General features: G+C 38.5%; 1 long non-coding RNA gene across 1 annotated transcript; it reads right to left on the bottom strand.

Moving 5' to 3' along the window:
* Positions 1-684: 684 nt before the first annotated feature.
* LOC150020316 (uncharacterized) lies at positions 685-16,975 on the bottom strand. The gene is made up of 3 exons (XR_016509343.1): positions 16,896-16,975; positions 13,276-13,432; positions 685-755 (listed from the first exon to the last, which is right to left on the bottom strand). It is a non-coding gene; the product is annotated as an uncharacterized LOC150020316 (long non-coding RNA).
* Positions 16,976-23,426: the final 6,451 nt, after the last annotated feature.

Here is a 23,426-nt window from a genome sequence, read left to right on the forward strand (position 1 = left end):
ATATTTCATACATGGTTTGAGTTACCATGCAGGCACATTTCTCTAAAATGACAAAGGAGGGCTCAGTGGATGGTTTCTAGAGGAAGATTTTTCTGGACACAGAGTTCATCTACTTTATATCTTTTTGACAGAACTACAAATGTATCACCTCACAGCTCATTAGACTCAGAGAAGGAATAATTTAGCTAATCATTACCCAGCCTTAATGGTGCATGAAAATGGGCTGAGCTCAGCTCCAGACAGGCTGACTTTCTCCGGGGAGAGGGCAGACAGGCCAGGGCAGCCATGGCCAGCTTTAGGCAGACCAAGAGTCAGGGGAGAGGAAAGAACTCCTTTACGTTTTGATATTTCAATATTTCCACATGTGGTGTGGGGAGCTCTGCATGTTGTAATCTAAGACAGGATTAAAGTTAAAAATAACTTGTTTTTTGCCAGCTGGGTAAAGGATTAATCTAACTTTCATAATTCTAGGATGAAGAAAAGGAAGGGAAGAACATTAGAGGTTTCATGCAGCTAGCTTTGTCACCCTGCCTTCGTTCATACCTGGAATGTTTCACTTCCCAGCTTAGCAACTCCATCTCTTTCACTGGGTGAATTCCAGTGTTTGCCTCTTGGCTTATTAGAGGAGCTTGCAGGTTCCTTTCACCTTTGCCAGCACCACTGCCAACAGAACTATCTGTTTGTCCAGGTCCTGAACTGGACTGTGTTTTTTTGAAGAGCAGAAAGTATATTTCACAGCTCTGTATCTTAGTTTCCTGTGAGAAAAAAAAAAGATAATTATAATACTATTACTAACCCTATAGGGTTGTTACGAAGGTTAAGTTGGTTAATACATGCAAAGTGCTTTGAATTGCACTTGGGCTATGTATGGTAAGTGTTCCAGAGGTATTTTTCTTCATTGCTTTTGATTATTATTGTTTGAATGAGTTAAAACACATTCTTTTTCCATAAGGAGTTTTACTATTTTTAGATTTGGACTTAAATTAATTAAAGTTAAGTAAAATTAAATATTTGGTTCTTCAATCATGCTGACCACATTCCATGTGCCTGTGGCTACCATATTGAACAGAACCGCTAGAGAACATACCCATCATCAGTGTTGACTTACACTGATATCAATTTCCTATTCTCTTTCACTAAAGAGAAGGGGTCGTATCTATTTTGTCCATCATCTTTCTAACACTAACATATTTGTAGTGATTGAAAAAAAATTCTACAACAGTCAGTTTAGCCTATAAATTCTCTCCCATATTCAAAAAGCGGCCCAAACATTTTCCCCAAATTTCAGACTTATAAGCCAGATTTCTGCTAGAAATCTCCACTACGATGTCCTACAAAACTTCACATTAAACATATTTAACATCTAGAATGATTCTTCTTGCTGTATGTTGTTTGCATTAGTTCGTGACACCAACGCCCAAGCCCAGCTGCCTGTTAGAATCCTTGAAGTCATCTGTGGAAGGGAGAGCTGGCTATCTTTTAGACCCTGTTTCCCATTTCTTTGGCTGGATTCGTAACTTCGTTATCTTTTCCTGCCCTCTTAGGACTCCAGTTTGCCTACATGACCAAGAGGGAATGCAATGTAAGGGGAAGTGGTAAGCGTAACTTTCAGGCTGGTGCTCTGAGGAAGTATCTCTTCCCCTTCTGAGTGCTATTTCCCCATCTGCCATGTGGACAGAAGGGCACCCAGGCACTGGAGCGTGGCGGAGCCACGAGATGGTGCACGTGAGGTCCCTACATGCCACGCGGAGGAAAGCTACTCACCTGCCAGGAACCTCTGCTCTGGAATGTTATGTGAGAAATAAAGCCTTATTTGGCCAAACCAGAGGGATTTTGGAATTACTTGTTTTAGAATCTACCATCAGTTTTGCTAGTATGTCAACTTTTCTTCCTCTCTGACCCTCATGTTTCAAATTCAGTCAAATATAAAATATGCTGAATATATACCAAACATGTATTTTTATAATTATTTAGTATCCTCCAGAATCCTGTGTCTTGGGCATTCCGGTCCTTACTAAATATTATGTCTAACTCAAAAGAAAAAAAAAGTTTTCACTTACTAAATTAAGGCAGTCAAAACCCAAATCAATCTTTCTAATGATCTTTTTATGTTCTTATATAAAATACTTTGTGTTCCCACTAAACTCAACTGCTCATTATTTCCAAGTACCCCCCAAAATTCTCCCTTCTATGCCATGGTTCAAGATGTTCCCCCACCAGAATACCCAGAGTTGCCTTCGAAGCCGTACTTGAATTCATTATGCCATTATATTTTTCTTCTCACAGAAGGATATTGTGCTAACTTGCTTATGCCTTTGTGATCCCCAATATGCCTCCTTTATCCATCATACCTGGAAGGATATTCCATGAGAAAACATGAGACTATATGTAGAGGGTGGGGCAAAAGTAGGTTTAGAGTTGTTCAGAGGGAAATAATACAATGACTAATACATAATAATTTAACAATAAACTCTGTATTTTGCACTGTGTAAACCCACTTTTGCCCTAACCTGTATATAATAGTTCTGTTCCCAATTGAATCATAGTAAGCAACTCAAGGGAAGAAATTCTGCCTTACTTTTATCTTAAAAAAAAAAAAAAAAAAAAAAGACAGATACAGTGTCATGAACATGTAATTGTGAGATTCTTTGATAAATGTGTGCCTTCCTACTGGAGACAGGTCTATGACCTTTGAGGAAGGCAAGGATTGTGTGAATTTTCATTGTTGGTTGCTTATTTGACATATGGTAAATGCACCATAAGCTATTTGTTGAAATGAAGAATAATGGATAAATAAGTAAATAGCCCAAAATCTATTCATCTTTTTCTTTGTTGCAACTTCCTCTTCAGGAGTTTATGCTAGAGTGGTAAGTCAGACATGGAAACTCTTGGTGAACTTCATTACTACGGAAGTAAATAAAAAGACACAAAGAAGCCCCTAATATCACGAGGTAGTAGAGGAAAATTCAAAAGATGAAACTTTTAAATCAAGTCTTAACAAATGGAGCAGAGTGTACCTAGCAGAGGTGTCATGGGAAGTAGGAAGGACATATAAGTCAAGTGGAGCCACTGCAGAAAACCAAAATCCAGAGAAGAAATGACCCTGCGTGGGCAATTCACATTCTGAGAAATAAAAGTAACGTGGCAAGTTGGAGGCCACAGAACTGAAAGGGGCGTCATAAGGAGAAAGAGAAACAAAGCAGTTTGATTCTGATATCATTATCTCACAAAAACGTAATTACCTAGCTACATGAATCAAAGTGATATATTAGACTTAAAAAACCTTTTATTGAACTCATTTTTATCTGAAAAAAAGTCTCCCAGTTAAAATATATGTTCTAAGGCACAGTCAGATTTCTAAAATATTAACCACAAGCACTTTTCCTATAAGTATGTGTGCTTTTCAGTCTGCAGAGAAATACTAAAACTGCTGTTTTTGTTTTCAGGTACTGGTGTGCCTTTCTGCAAGGATGCCATGGCAACAGTTCTTTAAAAAAAAGGGAATATACTTCTCAAAGTTCACTTCGAAAATAAATTATTGTTGCATTTTTTCTGATGAGCAAATTTATAATAAAATTGCCACTACTCCACCTATGCATCGTACTATTATCACCTTTCTCTTAAAATACACTCACACTTACACACACAGAGACATATAACATTCTTATTAATTGCTACAACTATAAAGATAGGTGTTCAGGTTTTTAACTAGCAAAAATGTTTAGTATACAAGTAAATCCTCCCTCCCTGCTTACTGTTTATTAAGACAAGTTTTGATTATCAGAACTTTTGGCCAATGACAGCAATGACAAACTGTTGAAAGAAAATTTTAGAGGGTTAATGATGCATGGAAGAACAATCATATATATATATATATATATATATATATATATATACATATATATGTACATATATATGCATAACTTTTAAATTTATTGTGTATTTGTGTATATTCTATTGTATTCTAATAAAATATTTGTAAAACTGACAATAATATTCATATTTGACAGATAAAGACAAAATGACTCAGTGAAGTTAAACGACTTGCTCAAGTTCACCAGCTAAGTTAGTGGAAGTATCAGCCAACAGAACCTCTCAGAAGTAGCTTATCTGGAATTCCACTGTAATTTACCACCAGAGGCGGAAATGTTAATAGACCTCTCAATATAGATAGACACTACAGAGATATTTTTTCTTTGTTAAATATGTGTACATTCTTCAAAAATAATACTTTACTTGTTTTCCTTTACTTTATTGAGCCTTGTGTTCTCTAGTGTTATTTTTGCTACAAGTAAAAGAAAATAATAACATTTTTCTTGAATATTTTATTGTTATAAAAATAAACTGAGTTTTTAATTACTTGAAATCTTTACTGCAAATGACAGTATAATAGAAGTTCCTGGGTTCACTACATGATGTTATAGTTATGGTATAGTCGATAAAATGCTTTTCATCTGGAATACTTTGTTGAGTAGTAATTAATCATTCTTGCTATAAGAATCAAATTTCTAATAGTAAAAAGTGGCATAAATATGCATTTTCATTTTTGCATTTCACTAATTAGATTCTATTCTTAACTCTGGGCTTGTGTTAATAATAACCGAAAGAATAAGTATATAAACTTCCCTTCATTTCAATAGTTTAGATTTTAGATTATACAAACATAGTGCACAGACCATTTGAACCAAAGGAGTCTGGTTCAGTCTTGTGGTGTCAACCTCACTTACATCAGCTAGAAAATTGTACAGTGTTATAATTTAGAATAAAATAGTCTCAGAGAGTATTACTATTGTCTTATGTAGAAAATTAAACTTTAGAATTAGATACTAGATTAGTCCGATTTCCCATTTCACATTGTTGATATTGAGAATTTGTTTTCCTCATTTTTAAAATGGGAAAACACTTCCTATCTCTTAGTGTTTGATGAGTATTAAATAATATTAAATAAAATATTTATTAAATATTAAATAGTATTAATTAAAATATAAAATGTAATTGGTATTCTCTTTCACTCAATAGAATTTTACTTTTCAGACACTGGCAAATATAAAATGATTAGGGATCTTAATATTTTGTATAACTTTCATTTTTAATATATTTTATTGACATTACTATTTCCATATATCATAAAATTTCATGTTTGTTTTCATTTGTGGTATCCTTTCCCAACTCTGTCCATAATTGCTGTAAGTTGTGGAAAGCTTTGCCAATATGGAAAAGTTATCTTTGCTGACTAAAGCGATTTTATTAAAATAAACATGAACTTCGTGGCTACCCAAGAGCTCTCTTTGTGTGTATTTAGAAAGAGCTAACAATACAGTAAGTTGAAAAGGGTTAGGAGAAAAGAACAGTGTAAACAAAATTTTCTGAATTTTCTATGGTTAAGGAAATAACTTGGAAGATAGCTTATTCAAGCTTTTTGAGTGACTTTTTTTTAAATTTTATTATTTGGTTTTTCAATCACAGTTGTCCCATTTTTTCCCCCATTGCTCCCCCTCCCCGTTGTCCATGTCCATGTTGAGTGACTCTTAATTGGTAATGATTTAGGGAAGACTGACATGTATGGTCACATTGGTCCTTTAATCAAATAAAAATGTGTTGGAGGTACCACACTGAAATAACATCTGTAGATTTCGTTAGCCCCACGTATGCTCACCCTTTCTTCTAGTGAAGCACATTGTTTCCTCTGGGTAACTGACTTGACCCCCACCCCAAACCAAGATCCACATGGTTCTGATTCTGGGGAGAAACTCTTTTTCTCATTCTACCCCTGAGAATAGCATTAGAGATATCAGCCAAGCTTGGCCAATCACAATTTATATAATTACTTTCTGAATCTATCTATTTATCCACCTATTTATCTATCTATCCTGCATCTTTCTTTCCTCTGGCTTCACTAAGGGGATATGGTGTAAGGATGGTCCTCCCCAGTACCATAGCCTGCTTCCTCCTCAGTCATGTGGGAAAACCTGCCTGTACTAGATGAGTATGAAGCTAACAAAGAGGACAGCAAAATCCATTCAAGTAACATTCTGTTAATCAATCCTTCATTCCATAAAAGGGATGTAATATCTACTATGATCCAGTTCTAGGTACCTGAGATACACAAAACAAATAAAATAAAAATTCATGGAGCTCACATTAGTGGAGGAGTGGGAGCTGGGTGAAGGAGAATTGAAATGGAGGAACAAAAAAGTATTAAATAAACACAATGAAAAGTAAGTTATATAATATATTAGAAGTTGATAGAAGTTGTATCGAAAAAAGCTAGCCATATTAAAAGGGACCGGAAGTGCCAGGCTCAGGTTACCTTACTGAATAGAATGGTCAGAATATGACTCATTAAAAAGATAAAATCTGAGCAGAATTCAAGAAAGTGAAGTTATTAGCCACGTGGATATCTCGGGAGAAGGCTGGATCGCAAGTGCAAAGGTCCAGAAGCATGAAGTGGCCAAGAAACAGAAGAGTAGCAGATGATATTGGAGTGTGAGCTGGAAGGTAGATAGGGCAGGACCGCAGCTACTGTGGTGCACTAACCATCTAAAGAAAAAAAGTGAATGATCACATCAGCTGATACCGAAAAAAGAACTTGGCAAAATTCAATATCCATTCATAATGAAAACTCTTAGAAAACTAGGAAGAAAAGGGAATGCCCTCAAGTCAGTAATGGGAATCTAAGATTTATACACATCTTACTCTGTTGCAGGCGCTCTGTTACGAGATAGGTCTGGCTCACATCTTAAAGGTTAATAAACTGAGTTTTAAAGAGGTTACTTACTTACAGTAACACCGCTGGGTTAAACCACAGCCTGATTGCAGATCTCATTCTGATCCATCGAATGATAAGTTGAATAGTAGTCGACATCAAATTGTACACGCAATAAGTTGTCATAGCTTGAGGTATACAACTCCCTGAGAGTAATATAATATTAAATTTTATTGCACAGGAAAATGCATTTTTAGCTGAGACTACAATTGGAAAATGTTTGTATCTTTTTAAAAGGTTTTAAAATTTTTCCTCCTGTAGTCATTGGCAATAAATAAGCAACTGATATAAACAAAGAATTCCAGCATGGAGTATTCAGGTGAGAGAGGATTACAAAATATGTCTGCCTTTGTTAACTGATAAGGCAAGCACCCTGCCAGTGTTATGCATGACCCGTTATCGGGAAGCAAAGCCCTTAGAAAACAACTGTCATCTAATAAAGAAATATTACTTAAGGAATACGATTTGTTCTAGTGCATAAACATAATGTATTTTCTGCTTTTGATAACAAGAGTATGAAAGAAAGAAGTAGGCAGTACAGAACAGAAATTGTGAAATACACTGAAAAAGATCATAAGAATGAGCGGAGGAGAAAAAGGTGTTTAAGCCACAAAAGAGATGTGTGTCTTAGACACACTGAGTCAAAATCATCACCAAAACTATGGTAAGAAGTAATTGAAAGTATGTAACAGAATCCCATTAACATGTATGTTTCTTTTATATAAACTGTAATATCCAAATTTACATACATCAAAATATTCTAATTTCTCCTCACAAACATATTGTCTTGATAAAGTAAGGTAATTCTATAAAATGCCATCTAATTAATGGGGAACACTAGCAAGGTGAATTGATTAAGACTATGGGCTGTGGAGGGAGATACCAATATCAGGACTCAAATCCCAGGGCAGCTATTTGTTACCTGGAAGCCACTTTTTCTTTACTAATGTGGGTTAAAATCTGTATCAATTTCACAGGGTTTTTGAATCAATATTTTGCATAAAGATGCTTATAAGGTATCTGGAAAAGAGTAAGACTTTAATGAATGTTAGCTGCCATTGTTTTTGAGAACATGAAGTACATCATGCTGATAATAGTCACAAACCAGTGACGTGATCATGAAGAAGTTATTCCTCAATGATTTAGAGGCTTTGTGCATTATTTATCGTAACAGTGGGAGATAAAGATGATCAAATTATATAAATGTATGTAAGTAATAAGCAAATTATGGTCTTAGTGATTCTAAATACTATGATATCAGTAAATTGGCCAAGTGCAAGATGTAATCAAATTCTGGATTTTTTTTAGTCACCTTAAGATTTTATAGCTAAGCATTTGTATTATATTTGTTAAAATCTTTAAATGGAAGTCTCTGTAGAATGGTTGGATTTCTTTTAGTGGGAACTTAAACCTCTCAAACTGTGCTTCCATATTGGAAAATCAATTGCTTTTATAATACAGTCTTCACAATATGAAATTTCTTAAAAACAGAACAAACTAATATCTAAGTGCTATTTCATTATTAGTATTTGAATGTCGATATAACTATCATTATAAAGATTTGGGAGCCAAGATTGGCAAAATGGGATTAATTCCTGATGCTACCTGGTTAATTTTTCCTCAGATGGGGCAAACCCTATTTTACAAAAGTCTTCCTTGACCAGCTGAGTGAAATTTTTAAAAAGAAAACACGTTGGATTGCATTTTGCCAACTCAGATTGTTTGGTACAGCGAATACCAGACAGCTAGGATATAAATTGAATGGTGCCTAGTCAGGTGGTGCCTTCAGGCTTAGATGGTTCACGTTTCCACGTGGAATCTTGAAGCAGGCACTCATGTCAGCCTGCTCGTTTGACATCTTTAAAGCCACACACATGTCTTGGCCCAAAGCACATCTTCAAGGAATCATATGTAAATAATGACAAAGTTAGAAAATACCAAAATGCCCATTCCTGGCTAGAGAATATTAGAACTACTTCAAGAAGCACCGACATTTGCCATAGGTTTTGAAAGTTGACATAATTCACGTGGCAAATTTTTAATGTTACTATAATCCTCTTCATTTTAGTTCCCCAAAGTTCACCTCTAATGCACATTATAAATCTGTATAGCATGGTATAAACATCAATTTCAATTTCCCTCTGCAGAGTCTGAATCTTCTATGTGCCACTCAGGTTGAAAGTTGTTTTCCTCATATTGGGATCATATTTGACCCTCCATCAAATTGAACATCAGATACATATCTTCTGTGATATATATTCACAGAGGACCAAATGGATCTATCTTGTGTGTGTGTGTGTGAGGGGGGTAGTGTCTACCTCACATAAGGCTTTGCAAAAAATTGTTTATGCATGGATTCGCCCTTCACCCATCACTCAGCCTCAGGATTATCTCTACACTCTCCCCAGACTCTCAACTTTGCTGAGCTATCTCTGTAAAACTCAGGTCAAGTTTCTCAGATCAGTGAAGGCCCTCTGTCTCACTTTCAACTTCTTTCCCCATAGGAGGGCCGTTCCTCCCTTGGTTTCTCTTGATTTGCAAATGTAAATATCACCACAGCCTGGGTTTGTGCAATTTATGTCCCAGTTCTTGGATAAAAAACATGTTCTAATAACATGAACTGGTCTGAATATGGGCCTCCCACAACCCACTAACCACATCTCCTCTGAGATGAGCAAACTCTGTTAAGATAAACCTGAATGTTCATCTGAGCCAACACAGTTCAACCCACAATGTTGCCATTGGCATTTTGCTAATTATCGATACAAGAAAAGGGTGCAAAGGGGCTTAAACACTGAGCTTAATAAACTGGAAACCATAAGCCTGTTGGCTTCACCAGGAAGCCACAGCTTTACACCCCAGGGGATCCCAGCATTGCTCCGCCTACGGGATTAACACCCCTCCTTTCCCTACTCTGGTACCAGGGTGTGGGGAGGCACAGGGAGAGGTGTTACACAAAGAGGTCTGTCAGTCTGGCTGAGGGCGGGGACCTATCAAAAGCCCATAACAACTTGAGAAGTTCATTGGCCAATCTGAAAAAGCTTCTGGCCTTTTCCAAGCCCAAGCTAATATAATATAATTCCAGGGGAACAAAGCAGCTCTCTTTCTCGCCCGATGACCCGCCCTTGCATGGTGCACTACCTGCTCTCTCTGCAGCCATGTGGCCTGTGGCCACGCAGACTCCACATGCAGGCTCCAGGAGGGAGCCCGGACAGCCAGCACAGCAATGACCTGCAGCTAGAAACACACACCAAGCTCGCCAGATGCTGGAGCGGACACTCTGGGCAGTGGCCTTTATGCTGGCCCTACTGAAGACAAGATTGGACCGTCGCCATGCTGAGACGGATGGGGGTGCAACACTGGGAAGTCAGGAGGGAAACCCTCCTAATCTTACATTATCAATAATGTTTACATGGAATCCCATCCTCCTTTATGGATCTAAGGAAATCTTTTCCTTGCAACACCACAAGAATTTCACTTCCACTGATAACAAAATGATGAAAAAGCACTTTTTTATGAGCTGAGATTTATTCTGTGGCCTCAAAGCCATTAAACACTATGGCACACTGAATGTTTTTGTTCCCCTAAACTCCATATTTTGAAACCTTCTTCCCCAATGAGATGGGGAAAGTAATTGGGATTAGATAAGGTCACGAGATGAGAGCCCTCGCGAATGTCATGAGTGCCTTTAGAGTCATGAGAGGGTGCGCTCCCGCTCTCTGCACATTGAGGACACAGCAGGAAGACAGCCATCTGAGCATCAGGAAGCAGGCCCACACCAGACACTGAATCTGCTGGTAGCTTCATGGAGAACTTCCAGCAGCTGGAACTGTGAGAAACAACTTTCTGTTGTTGATAGACTGACTGGTTTGCGGTCTTTTGTTATGGCAGGCTGAGCTCAGACAGAGATGATCTACGTTGTGTCTGCTTCTTTGGATGAGGTCTTATGATTCTCCCCAAACCCAGCTCCTATGAAAATGGGATGAGGAGTATTTGCCAATTTATTCCACTATCTAGAAACACATGTAAATGGGACTGAAAGAAGTCCTTGGACCAGAGAAAAAGGAGAAAACCATGGTAATTAGGTTGAGGTCATGAGTGGGTCTATATTACCAAGGGCCTTTATAGTCAAGCAAAGGAGTTTAAATATAAATGTTTGAGCAACAGCCAGAGTTGTTATCACTTGAAGAGAGATGGTGTAATAGGAAGGCCCTGACTTTCAGGCTCAAGTTCTAGAAAAAATGTTCTAGAAGAAAACATTCTCTGGCTTCCTAAACACACCTGCCTCTTCACCCATCCCTTGCTCAGCCTCTGTGACAAAAGTCATTGACAGCAGAGTTCAAGCCACTCAGTTACACTATATCCCCTGCCACCTGCTCTCTTAAAAAGCAGGATTTAGAGAGAGACCAGAAACTTTAAAATCAGAAAGGCCTTTAAGTCCTCTTTGACTTTGTGTCACAGGTAACCTTTGACTTATCTATGACAAAGAGATAGTTCTGCCCACCCCATAAAATTGTTGTAGGGATTAATTAAGGCAAAAAACATCCCTTTCCTCTCTTTCAATTCCATTTGAGGTGAAAGGGAAAAAGGAATGTTAAAACAAGAAAAGCTCAGTTGGTACATAAATACATTTTATTGGTTTACATGAAAGTCAGATCTTTGTATGTGACTATGTCATTTTTTGTTTGTTTCATGTTGCTGTCACATTAGAACTCAGACTTTCTCCGCAGCTATTATATAGCACACAGTGCATTCTCTAGCGGCATTTCCTTCAAGCGGTTATAGACATTTTAATATGATATGTTTTTAGTTCGTACAATGTTTCATGCAAATCATATCCCAAAATGCTATGCAAAGTTAAATAATTCACTTAGAGAATTTAATAATACATAAAAGGGCCGGAAGAAGAAATTAAATGTTGACTAGAGAGGCCACTGAAACCTGTGGTTGTTAATTAAAGAATTAACTCTGATGAAGCAAAGAATTAATAGTGAACAAAGCAATTGATGCAAAATATGCAAAGTGGATGGAGATGCAAGATGTTATAATAAATTTAATATTCTTTATCTGGATAGGGGCCAAAGTAATGTAAAACAGAGCATCTTGAACATTATAACAGGAGGAGGGATTCCAGAGGCAGAAGTTAAAGGGTCTGTAGGACTTAGAAAAAACAACAGAAATCCATTTACCCAACTGTCTGAATCCTGGGCATGTTGTTGTTTGAAAGATGCATTAAATTTGCTTCCTCAGAAGGAAATGAATAGTGAGGGCAGCAATCTCTGCATCCCCTAGCGGTCCTGTTATAATTCATGGAAAAGGAGAGGATTTGGCTCAAAATAAAACTGACTATGAGCTCTCCTACCACCATGTATTATTTATTTATCTCTAGAAGAGAGACTGAGCTCTCATTTTTTTTATTTTATCATCTGCAAAATGTTGCTTATTAAAAAAATGTGCAGAGGGGAAGATCAAAGCGCTTTCCACAGTGAAATACTCCTAAATACGTGTTACTTGTTAGTTATTTTTGTGGCCTCCTTTCACTGCATCCCTTGGGGCTGGGCATCCTCTGCTCATTCATTCTCGCGTTTATTCAATCACCAGATGTTTACTGAGCTTTATGTTTATTCCAAGGACTGTTTTGTGCTTCAGATAGTGTTGCACAAAAGACACACTGTTTCTCCCCTCAAAGAGTGCACAGTGTAATGGGGAAGAAAGATATTACACAAACAAACAAACAAACTACATAATTTCGTGTGGAATTGCATAAATGTAATAAAGAAAACAAAGCTAATGTAAAAAAGAATGATAAATGCAGACCTCAAAGAATATCAAGAATGTCTTTCTTTTGAGGTAACATTGAAACTGAAATATGAATGATTACTGGGAGCTGATCATATGGACAGCCGGGAAAAGCATGTATTAGACAGATGGAAGAACACGTGTGGAAGCTTTGAGGTGAGAACGAGCCTGGTGTGTACTAGGGAGGAGAGTGGAAAGTGCATGGGGGCAGCTGGGTTTCCTCTGGGCTCTCAAGGCCCTGTGCTTCCTTCTGTTACAGAGTATCTCACACTGTAGTGCTGTTTACTCATCTGTCTACTGATGGACCTCTTCTGCAGGACTGAAGTGTTGAAGTTAGGGGCTAGGTCTTTCTTCCCTATAAATTCATGTTGCCTATTGTAGATCTTAATGCACTGTAGGTATCCCATAAGTGTTCATTTTATTTTTTTATTAAATGTATTGGGTGATATTGGTTAATAAGATCATATGTGTTTCAAGTGTACATTTCCATGATACATGATCTGTACCTTGCATTGTATGCCCACCACCCAACATCAACTCATCTTCGGTTACCATATATTTGGCCCCCTTTACTCTTTACCATCCTCCCTGGCCCCTTTCCTCTAGTAACCATCATACTGTCATCTGCGTTCGTGAGTTTCAGTTTTATCCCCAAATAGGAATGAAATCATGTGGTTCTTAATTTTTTCTGATTGACTCATTTTGCTTACATAATCTCCTCAAGGTCCATCCATGTTGTTGCAAACGGCAGTATCCCTTATGGCTGAGTAGTATCCCATAGTATATATGCACAACACCGCGACTTTATCCAATCATCTATCCAAGGACACTTTGGCTGTCTCCATGTCTTGGCCACCATGAATAATGCTGCAATGAAAATGGGGGTCGCAGATATCTTTGTGAATAAATGTTTTTGAGTTTTGGGGATAGATAACCAGAAGAGGAATTGCTGAGTCATATGGTAACTACCCTTAAATTTTTGAGAAACCACCTTCCTGTTTTCCGTAGTGACTGTACCAGACTACATTCTCACCAGCAATGTGTGAGGGCTCCTTTTTCTCCACAACCTCTCCAGCACTTGGTATTACTTGTCTGGTTGATAATAGCCATTCTAACAGGTGTGAAGTAGTGTATCATTGTCATTTTAATTTGCATTTCCCTAATAGCTAGTGAAGTTAAACAACTCTTCATACAGCTGTTGGCCATTTGTATGTCTTCTTGGGAGATGTGTCTGTTCAGGTCCTCTGTCCATTTTTTTAATTAGATTGCCTGTTTGGTATTAAGTTGTATGGGTTCTTTATACATTTTGGATATTAACCCCTTGTCTGAGCAGTTGGTTGCCTTTTTGCTTTGTTGTCAATTTCTTTTGCTCTGCAGAAACTTTTTAGTTTGATACAGTCCCATTCGTTTATTTTTGCCTTTATTTCCCTTGCCTTTGGGGTCAGAATTCATAAAATGTTCTCTAAGACCAAGGTCCATAAGTTTAGTACCTATGTTTTCTACACTCTGTTTCCTTTTACCCTCACCCAAAGACACTTTCATTGCTTTTTTTTTAGAGAAAGATGAAAGCAGAGAGAGAAACATCGACATGAGAAACATCAACTTGAAAGAGGAACATCAACGTGAGTGAGAAGCATCAATTGATTGCTTCCTGCATGTGCCCGAAACAGGCTGGACCCATGACCTAGGTACATGCCTTGACCAGGAATCAAACTCACAACCTTTCAGTATAGGATGATGCTCCAACCAACTGAGCCATACCAGCCAGGGCAGTACATATGTTTTCTTCAGTGTAATTTATTGTTTCAGATAGTAAATATTTGTTTAACCACAGAAGGGACACTGAAGTCCTGGACAATAAATATTTAACTGGTGGAAAAATATAAAAGTTGAGTTAAATCTCTTCCACTTACATATCTCCTTCATTCAATGTATTGAAAACCTTTGATCTGACAGTATAGTAGCCCTAGGGACATAAAGAAGAATTAGCTAAAGTCCAAACCCTTTATGATCTCAGAATAAAGTGGGGAGAAGGATAAGGAAATAAACAATCAGAGAAGTATATGTTAGGTTTTAGGACAGAACCCCAGGTGACAGCCACAAAATTCAGCCAGAGGTATCTTTGAAATTTTCATTTAAAACTATATTCAGTTGTTCAATTTAAGAAATAATGATTGGACTTATATATGTGCAGAGGCCTGCTAAAGACTATAATAGAAATAAAATTTTAAATTACAGAATGTTTGCTCTCAAAATATAGTGGGGATGTCCATAAAGAATTCCAGGACAAGTTATTAATTTGAAGCACCATGGAACTCTGATCAGGTTACTAATAGGAGAGAATTGTTTAGATTGTGATGGAAGTCCTCATGGAAAAGGTAGGGTATGGGCTGGTCTTGAAATAGGGGAAGGAATATAAATAATAATAGGTAGTTATAGGGCATATGTGAAAAATGGCAAATAGTTAATTTAGCAGTAGTTTGCCTATATTTAAGCAGGGATAGATAGTACCCTACCATCCTTATTTGCAGATGGGAAACAGTGGCTCAGAAAGGTGAAAAAAGTGATTTATCTGAGGCCACGCAGTGAATAAGTAACAAAATTAAAATGTTTAACACAAAGCCCAATGCTACCTCTACTTGGTGGCTGGGAATTTCTGATATATTACTCCAGATGAATAGATCTACAGATAACTTACTCAAGAAACTACTGCTATTCTCCCTTTCCTTCAGCATCTCTGCCATGGAGCCTGTAGGTACTAAGGAGAATAGAAAAATAAATGGTTGAGGTTATGAACTCAACATCACTATATTTGGTGATAGGGTTTTTAGTGAGGTACTTAAGGTTAAATGAGGATATAAGGGTGGGGCCCTAATCTGGTAGAACTTGGATCCTTCTAAGAGGAAAAGGGAAAGGCCAGGTGAAAACACAGCAAGAAGGCATCATCTACAGCCCAAGGAGAGTGACTTCATTAGGAGCCAGCCTTGCTGGCACCTTGATCTTGGACTTCTAGCCTCCAGAGCCATAACAAAATAAATTTATGTTATTTAAGCCACCCAATCTAGCACTTTTTTTGTGGCCACCTGAGCAAACTAAGACAATCAGGTAAGGAGACAGGTGGAAGTTAGTTTGTGTATAATTCAAAAGTCAGGTCACAAAGGGACTGTTATAATGTGTCAGCCACACATTAGCCATCTGGCCAATACACCAGACGAACTGGGATGAGAAATCTACACAATAGCCCTTGACAGAGAAGAGGAATTACCCTGAGCAGCTTCATTTTCTATTACGTGTCTTCTCTCGGTATTTTGTCCTTTATCTGTATCTTAGGCCCTGTAAACACTGCCTTTCCTTTCCTTTCCAGACTCAGACTCTTACTTATTTCTAGAAAACTTTTATGGGAAAACTAGAAAACTCCATTTTACAGATGAAGGTGAAGAGAGGAGTAATTGTCTGAGGTCCAAGAGCGAATTAGTACTAGACACCTCCTCACTGATTTTTCTTAGCTCTCTAGCCCATGTGGTCCTGTCTACATATCTCCGATGTTAGTTCATAGGTTTGGGGTTGACATCGATCTTTAATATGTCTTGCTCATAATGTAAGAATCTATGCCCTTTAATGAGATTGTAAGTCATAATTAGATTGAGGCTATTCACAGAAGCCCAAACCCATTTTTTCAGTCTGATTCATCTTAAAGTAAGCAAGAGAAAATGGATTTGATTTCAAGCACAAAAAGGTCAAGGAGAAGAATTCATACTTTGTTGAAGCTGCCAAATCCTTCCTTTTCCAAATATGGAAACCGAGGCCAGAGTGGTTATGAGTCTCCTAAATATCTCATAACTACTTAAAGCTTTATACTAATATTTATGTGTCTTACAGGAAAGGAATCTTATCTTGAAAAAAATAAAGAAGTATAAAACCTTTGTTTAGCATTTAATTTAGAAATCATAAAGAAAATGCACGCATAAAATCACAGGAAACAAAATTGTATTGCGGGTTTTCTACATACCAAACAAAGCGTTTCACATTATGAAAGATATGGCTAAGCAGCCCACTGAATTAGAGCAATAATAACCTTAGGTATCTCCAGACATATTCACAGACATCCCCTCCGTACCCCCAATATCCTCGCACTCTCTTTCAGGCTTGTAGCTGCATTGCAATCTAAACGGACTGTTTGTTTTTGCAAATCTCATTTCATAAATTGTTGTATCCAATGTTTGCCTCAATTTAAAGGACATGATATCTACACCTTCCTGTACCTTCCAATTTTGCTTTTTTTTCCGAAAACAGCAATCACATTTCTTTCAGGTAGGATTTGTTTTCTTACCAATTCCTGTTGCTTATTGTCCTTTTTCCTTTTTGGCCAACCCACATGCAGAGCTTCTCTTTAACTTCTTTATTTGGGAGCTGAAACACCGAGAGTGAATTTACTACTCAGTCAGCCATGAATCCCCCTGAGTATGAAAGAAAAGAAAAAAAATCTACTTATCCAGAAACTCCTTCTTCTAGCAGCCTCTGGGGATAATTCCTATACTTTCTTTCCAGGAAAGGGGCTGGGGGAAGGGAAAGCCAGTGGCCTTCAGCTTAGGAAAATTATAGCAAGAAGCCTGGCATTATAAATTTTTGTTTGTCCTGCTTCGTGGAGGAAATCTGACCTCATGTAGCTCAAACCCTCACCTTCAGTGAACTCCAAAGTCAACCACTGTGTGAGTCACTCCAGGGAGCTGAAGTTGGTGGGATGTAATTTAGTGTTTCCCAGCAGGAAAGAAACTCAACCAGCTCTCTGCATCAACACACCAGTCTCCTAACAAAGAACTCAGTCAATCAACCGGTCCAAAAGTTGTGCCTTTAAAAAAAATTAACTAGACTCTGTGTGTGTGTGTGTGTGTGTGTGTGTATGTGTGTGTGTGTGTGTGTGTGTGTGTGTGTGTTTTCATTTGACTTAACTCTTCCCAATATTTCATTGTTAGCTGTGACCATTTGAAATCAAATGCTTTAATTAGATCAAGGAAAGAGAAATAACAGTAACTGAAGTGCTACTATGAATAGGGCACTGATCTAGGGTATTTTTATGCATATTATCTAATTTAATTTTTATAAGAATATTCTCAGAAAGTTTAATAACTCTTTTACCTGCCAATATAAAAGTTGACTCCCTAAACAGCTTAGTCAATAGCATGCCTCAATGAAACAATAACTTCAAATAATCCTACATAAATGCTATAACTGTTATCCATACCTCATGGGTCACTTCACTCCCCAAAATCTGGCAATTTGAGGTGATTTTTAAAATGTGTGTTCTAGATCAAGGGTTCAAAGCCTGGGGTGACATTGCACACCCACTCCCACTGCCCCACCTCCACTGGGAATACTAGTAATGCCTAGAGACATTCTTTGGTTTTCACAACTGTGAGGGGTCCACTGAGATCTGGTGGGTAGAGGCCAGGGATGCCGTAGAGATCCTACAGACCATAGTATGGCCCCCCAAAACAAATAACCATATGGCTCCAAATGTCAATAGTGCCTAGGTTGAGAAACACTGCCCTGGATATTCTCTTCCAGCTTTTAGTCAATTAACATGCACTTACTATCTATTTAACACAATTTCCTATTAAGCAAGTGGTCATGACTTAAGGAATCAAATGTAAGGCAGAGTCCTTCGCCACAAGGGTTTCACAATCCACTGAGAGGGAAGAACAAAGACGGCAGATACTTGTCGGGAGCTCAGAAATGCCAGGCACTGTGCGAGAAAGCAGGCCCACCGCAGAGGCCCGCCCAGGTGCAGCCCTAACCGCACTGAGCCTCCAGTTTTGTGACGAAGATAAATGTCAAATACCCAGTGTTTCCAATGAGAGGTGCAGGCTACTGTAAGACTGTTTAACCTGAGGGTCAGAAAAAGTTGCCCTGAGGGATGGACAGATTGAAGGCTGTGCCCAGGCAAAGAACACAGAGGTTAGAGAAGGCATGGTTTGGATTTCTGAGCAGATAAGCACCTAGGAGAAAGGATGGAATATGAGTGTCTCAATGAATGGGCCCACTGCTTCCTCGCGTTTCTTTCTGTTCTGTCTTGATACGTGAATGGTTGAAAATGGCTTCTTATTTCCCCACAATATATGTGTATGATTCCTAACAGGCCCTTTTTTATAAGTTTTGTGAACTTCAATGCACCTTTTATGGGAGGCCCAGGTAGACCTTGTCCCAGCGGGCGTCTAAATTTGATTGATGAAATGAGATCTTAGCAAGAACTTCTCCAATACCCTCTGCCCTGCCTTTTTCTCTTTACAACCCTTTATTGCAGACAGTACTCCTTCAGCTTCAATCTGTATCTCCGTAAAAAGTCCCAATTCACTTCAGCCTTCGCGCCTTTTCATCTTCACTCAATTCCCAGCTTTTCAGGGCGCGCTGGCGTTTTGATTGCTGGTCTTCCTACAACATTATGGCAAATCACTCAGCACCTCCCACAAGCAGTCCGCGCCTCACAAACAATAAGGGAGCATGAAATTCAGTTCACAGCCGGGCAGCTTATACATTCCAGACTCACTGGAGAGATAAGCCCTCCAATTAATGACCTTCCTGTGTGACTGCTTTCCCTCGCTTACCCAATTTGCTTTTGATCACGCTCTGGTACAAAGTCCCTCACCTGCTTATGCGGTGCGTTCCCTTCAAAGGGGACCAGTGGGGGCTGAAGCGACAGGACTGGGTAGTTGGATATGGAGAGAGATGGTTTTAAGTGGCTTTTTGACCTGTCATCTTCCTGCTTTAGCTTCCCAGAGTGGTGTGTCAGGACTACCTGACACTTCCTCCCGCTTCTCACTGGGTTATGAATACAAGTTGTTTTCTTCTGTTCCTTTTACTTTCTCTTTTAAGAGACCGTCTGTTTTGAAAAGAATTGAATCATTAATCTCAATTTGAACGCCTCCTGCGTGTCCAAAGCCAATGGTAAAACTAATCAGTCTGATGGTTGATTTCCCCAGTGACAATGCAAGCAAGGATGTCAACTATTATAACTTATTCATCTGTCACAGCCTCTTGGGCTCTGTGTGTGGCACACAGTAGGAATTCAGTAAATATTTATAACACAGTTAGACATGGAAGACTATTTATTAAAGGCATTAAACTTAGTTTAAGGATTGCTTTTTTTAAAAGAAGGAGAACGAGATGAAGACGTGAATAATAAAGAAATACATACAGAAAGCAAATGGCTGAAAGATCGCATCCGAAGCCAGAGGTTCTGATTGAATAAGGCTGTTGTGGGCACCTGATTCCACAGTTGGTGAGTGCCCACATGACCTTAATGTGCATAGTGGCAGATGGCTCTTTGAAGTCTTTGAGAGCACTTGTATAAATGAAAAAGGCTATTCCTGAAGTCAGAAAATCAGGTCTCAAGGCTAGGACTCAAGTTCGGCTTTACCATTTGCTAGGTGAGAATGAACTTTGTTCAGAAAACTTAGCATTGGAAAGTAAATGGTGTCATAGTATTACATATTGAGATGACATTTGTGTGAGCTCACCTGCCAGCATCTGAGCTGCATTATACACTTGGTATCTGCAAGCTGGTGGGGCGTTCACGCTACAATTATATGAGGCCTTCACAGAATGAATCATGTGCATAAGAACATACCTTCGGAGTCAGAGATAAAGGGTCCTAATCTCACTGATTTCAAGGACTTGGGTTTTTGTTTTGTTTTGTTTTGTTTTGTTTTGTTTGCATGAGAGTGTGATTATCCCTGAGCAACAACTCTCTCCTAAACAATGAACTGAGGAAATGGAAGTAGATAAAGAAAAGGGTGTCTTTATTTGCTCTTTGTTAAATTGGCTGCGGGATAGTCACAAGAGGGAGCTGATTCATTATAGAAATGAATTGAGTTCTCTACAAAAATACATTCATCAGTGGCTTGAAGGTTACATGGCAGCTGCATGGAATAATTTAGTTCAATCAATTCGTTTCTCTTGAACCAAAACTTTATTGAATGCTTTCAATTATCCAGGAACTGTACAGGATGGAGGAGGGGGAGGTGAGGGGAATAATCCAAAAATGAGTAAATGGGGTCTTTGTCCTCCAGGGCAGGGCCTTCCCAAATCTGACCAATAAACAGAGGGGAGAATTAAGATACAGTAGCCCACACCCTCTCTTAACTGTAGGGATATGTTCCAAGACCCCCAGTGGATGCTTGAAACCAAACCCTATGCATACTGTTTCATTCTATACATACTTACCTATGATAAAGCTTAACTTATAAATTGGTCAAATAAGAAATTAACAATAATAACCAATAATAAAATAAAGTAATTATAACAATATACTTCAATAGACATTATATAAGTATGGTCACTCTCTGTCTCTCAAAATATCTTATGATACTGTGGTACAGTATGAACATGCTGGACAACAAGACCATCCGTGTCCCAGCGGGACAGAGCAGACAGTGCGAGATTTAGTCACATGACTCAGAACACAATTTTAAACTTATAAATTGTTTATTTCTGGACATTTTCATTTCATATTTTTGGACTACAGTTGACCTTGGGCAACTGCAACTGCAGAAAATGAAACCGTGAATAAGGGGTTGAGGGCTACTGTACATTGTTTCCTGATGCAAGACAAGTCCCTCCTTGGCTTTCTTAACACTGAAGAGACAGGCGGAATTTTCATGAAGTACACTGGCAGAGTCCAAAAAGAAGACCACCCCAAAGGGGATCTGAGGCATAACATCGAGTTGACGTGCCACGGATTTCCAAACCTCTCACACTGAGGATGTGCTCCCTCTCTGTTACATCTGCTATATATGGATCAGAGAACTCTACAGACAGGCTTCAACATTCAAGATCATTCACTTAGATTTCCTTTTGCAGGTTGCTTAGACAGCCATATTTTTGAAGCTAGTCCCTCTATATCTTAATGACCGAAATCTACCTTTCTGCACCCCACCTCATCCATCTACATGTATCATATATTCCCATCCCCCACCCTCTCTTCCTCTCTCTCTCTCTCCTCCTCACTCTACCCTCCCCCCTCTGCCCATGTCACCACCGTAGAGTAACAGAAGATGCAGAGGTGGAGAAGGCTGCAGAAAGAGTAGGGTATATTTTATTCAGAACACTTCTGAATTCTCCTGCTTCCGAGAGTGAGCCAGGAAATGAATGATTTTCCTTAGGCCTCTAGCTGGGAGAAATTTCTCCTTGCCTCCTGTGAATCAAAAAGCACTATAGTATTTGGCCTCCTAAGGCAGTTATGCTCATTACCTTCTATTGTAGTGATTTGTTTATCTGTTGTCTTTCTTTGAGAAGATTTTAAACTCATTAGAGCCTGGACCATATTCAGGTTCATCTCAGTTCTCTTTGCCTCGCCAAGCCCTGTGTTTACGTGGGGCAGCGGCCATATGCATGCTTGTAGCACAAAGTGAGAGAAGGGGGTAAACAATAGTTCAAGAGCTTGAGAAGACTTCATTTTTGTCATTGAAAAAGGTCCATACACTGAAGCACCTCGGAAGTTTTCCTGTGAACTTGAGAACTACATAGAGACATTTCTGCCTCCTCGTGTCCACTGTCATAACAGCACTGCCATTGACTTTTCCAATGAAATGTCTCATCATGTGACCTCTGGAACTAATTTGGCTGAGCTTGCAATTCTAGATAACAGTTCACTAATGCTTCATTACTACACCAGTAACCTAATAAAGAAGAAAAGAATTAAGATCGACGGCAGGAGAACCTGAGGTAGTCTGTCACTTCAGATGAGTGATGCCACCATTAACCTTTAAGGTCACATTAGCTATTATTGAAGTGTCACATATCACTGTGTCAAGATTAAATTAGACAAACTATTACCTCATTATTATGCTAACAAATCTCAAGCTTATCTGAATTAATATCGCACAGACTGGAGACATCCCTAGCCAGTTTACTAATAGTGCACAGATTTAAACTATTTAAACTATTTAGATGTAACATATGACATCAATTCCCTAGCTGGAAAAAAAAATCATCTGAAGCTACTTTTGGTTATTGTACAGTCATGAACATATCTGGGGCTAAATTACTAGTTGGCATTTCACTTTAAGGCATTGTGTTGAAGAAAAGTTGATGCTTATTGATTTTATTCTGAAAACCTTTTACTTTAATGTCAGAATTTTTCAGGTATAATAAAATAAGTTTATACTTTATCTAAAGAGAATACATGGCTTTGAAAGCACCAAGGTAAAAACAACATGTGATATAAAAGGGCAGCCCACTGGATGTCTTATTTTGAAAAGGTTATCATTCAATCGATACACTAAAATATGGTGTGCAAGGAGTCACAGACAGCTGGAGGTGTGGGTTAATTCCAGGTCTATATAATGGCTGGGGGAAAGCCAAGACTGTATCTTGCCTCAATCCAGTAAATATTGTCTTGTAACAGTGGCTCTGGAAGGGAGTTTAGAGATCAGAGAGTCGAACCCTTGCCATCTCACGACTGAGGGATTGTTCAGAAAGTTGAGGTGATTATTCAGAGTTACAGATCTTAAAGCACCATCAGCGAGCAGGACCACTATTGTACACAGACATACAGAAACGAGAAGCGGGACAGGACACCTCACTTTGCTATCTCTACAACTTGTGAAAAAGCAGGATTTAACTCATATGCTATTGGGTGAGGGACAAGGAAAAGTTTTGTCTTCCTAATTAAATATCTTTAATAATATAATTTAATTCTACGAGTTCATAAAGGTGATCTTTCTATCATAATTGAACTGGTACGGAGAGGCGTGCTGTTAATGAGTACCCAGCCATGCCAGAACAGTGAGAGCTGTGCCTTTGACATTTCTAAGAATTATTTATAACTGTGTTTAATTTTAACACAGCAGGGATCTCTTGTTTC

This window comes from Furipterus horrens, unplaced genomic scaffold (genome assembly GCF_987537825.1).
Source record: "Furipterus horrens unplaced genomic scaffold, mFurHor1.1.pri manual_scaffold_2, whole genome shotgun sequence".
In the NCBI taxonomy this organism is placed as follows: domain Eukaryota; kingdom Metazoa; phylum Chordata; class Mammalia; order Chiroptera; family Furipteridae; genus Furipterus; species Furipterus horrens.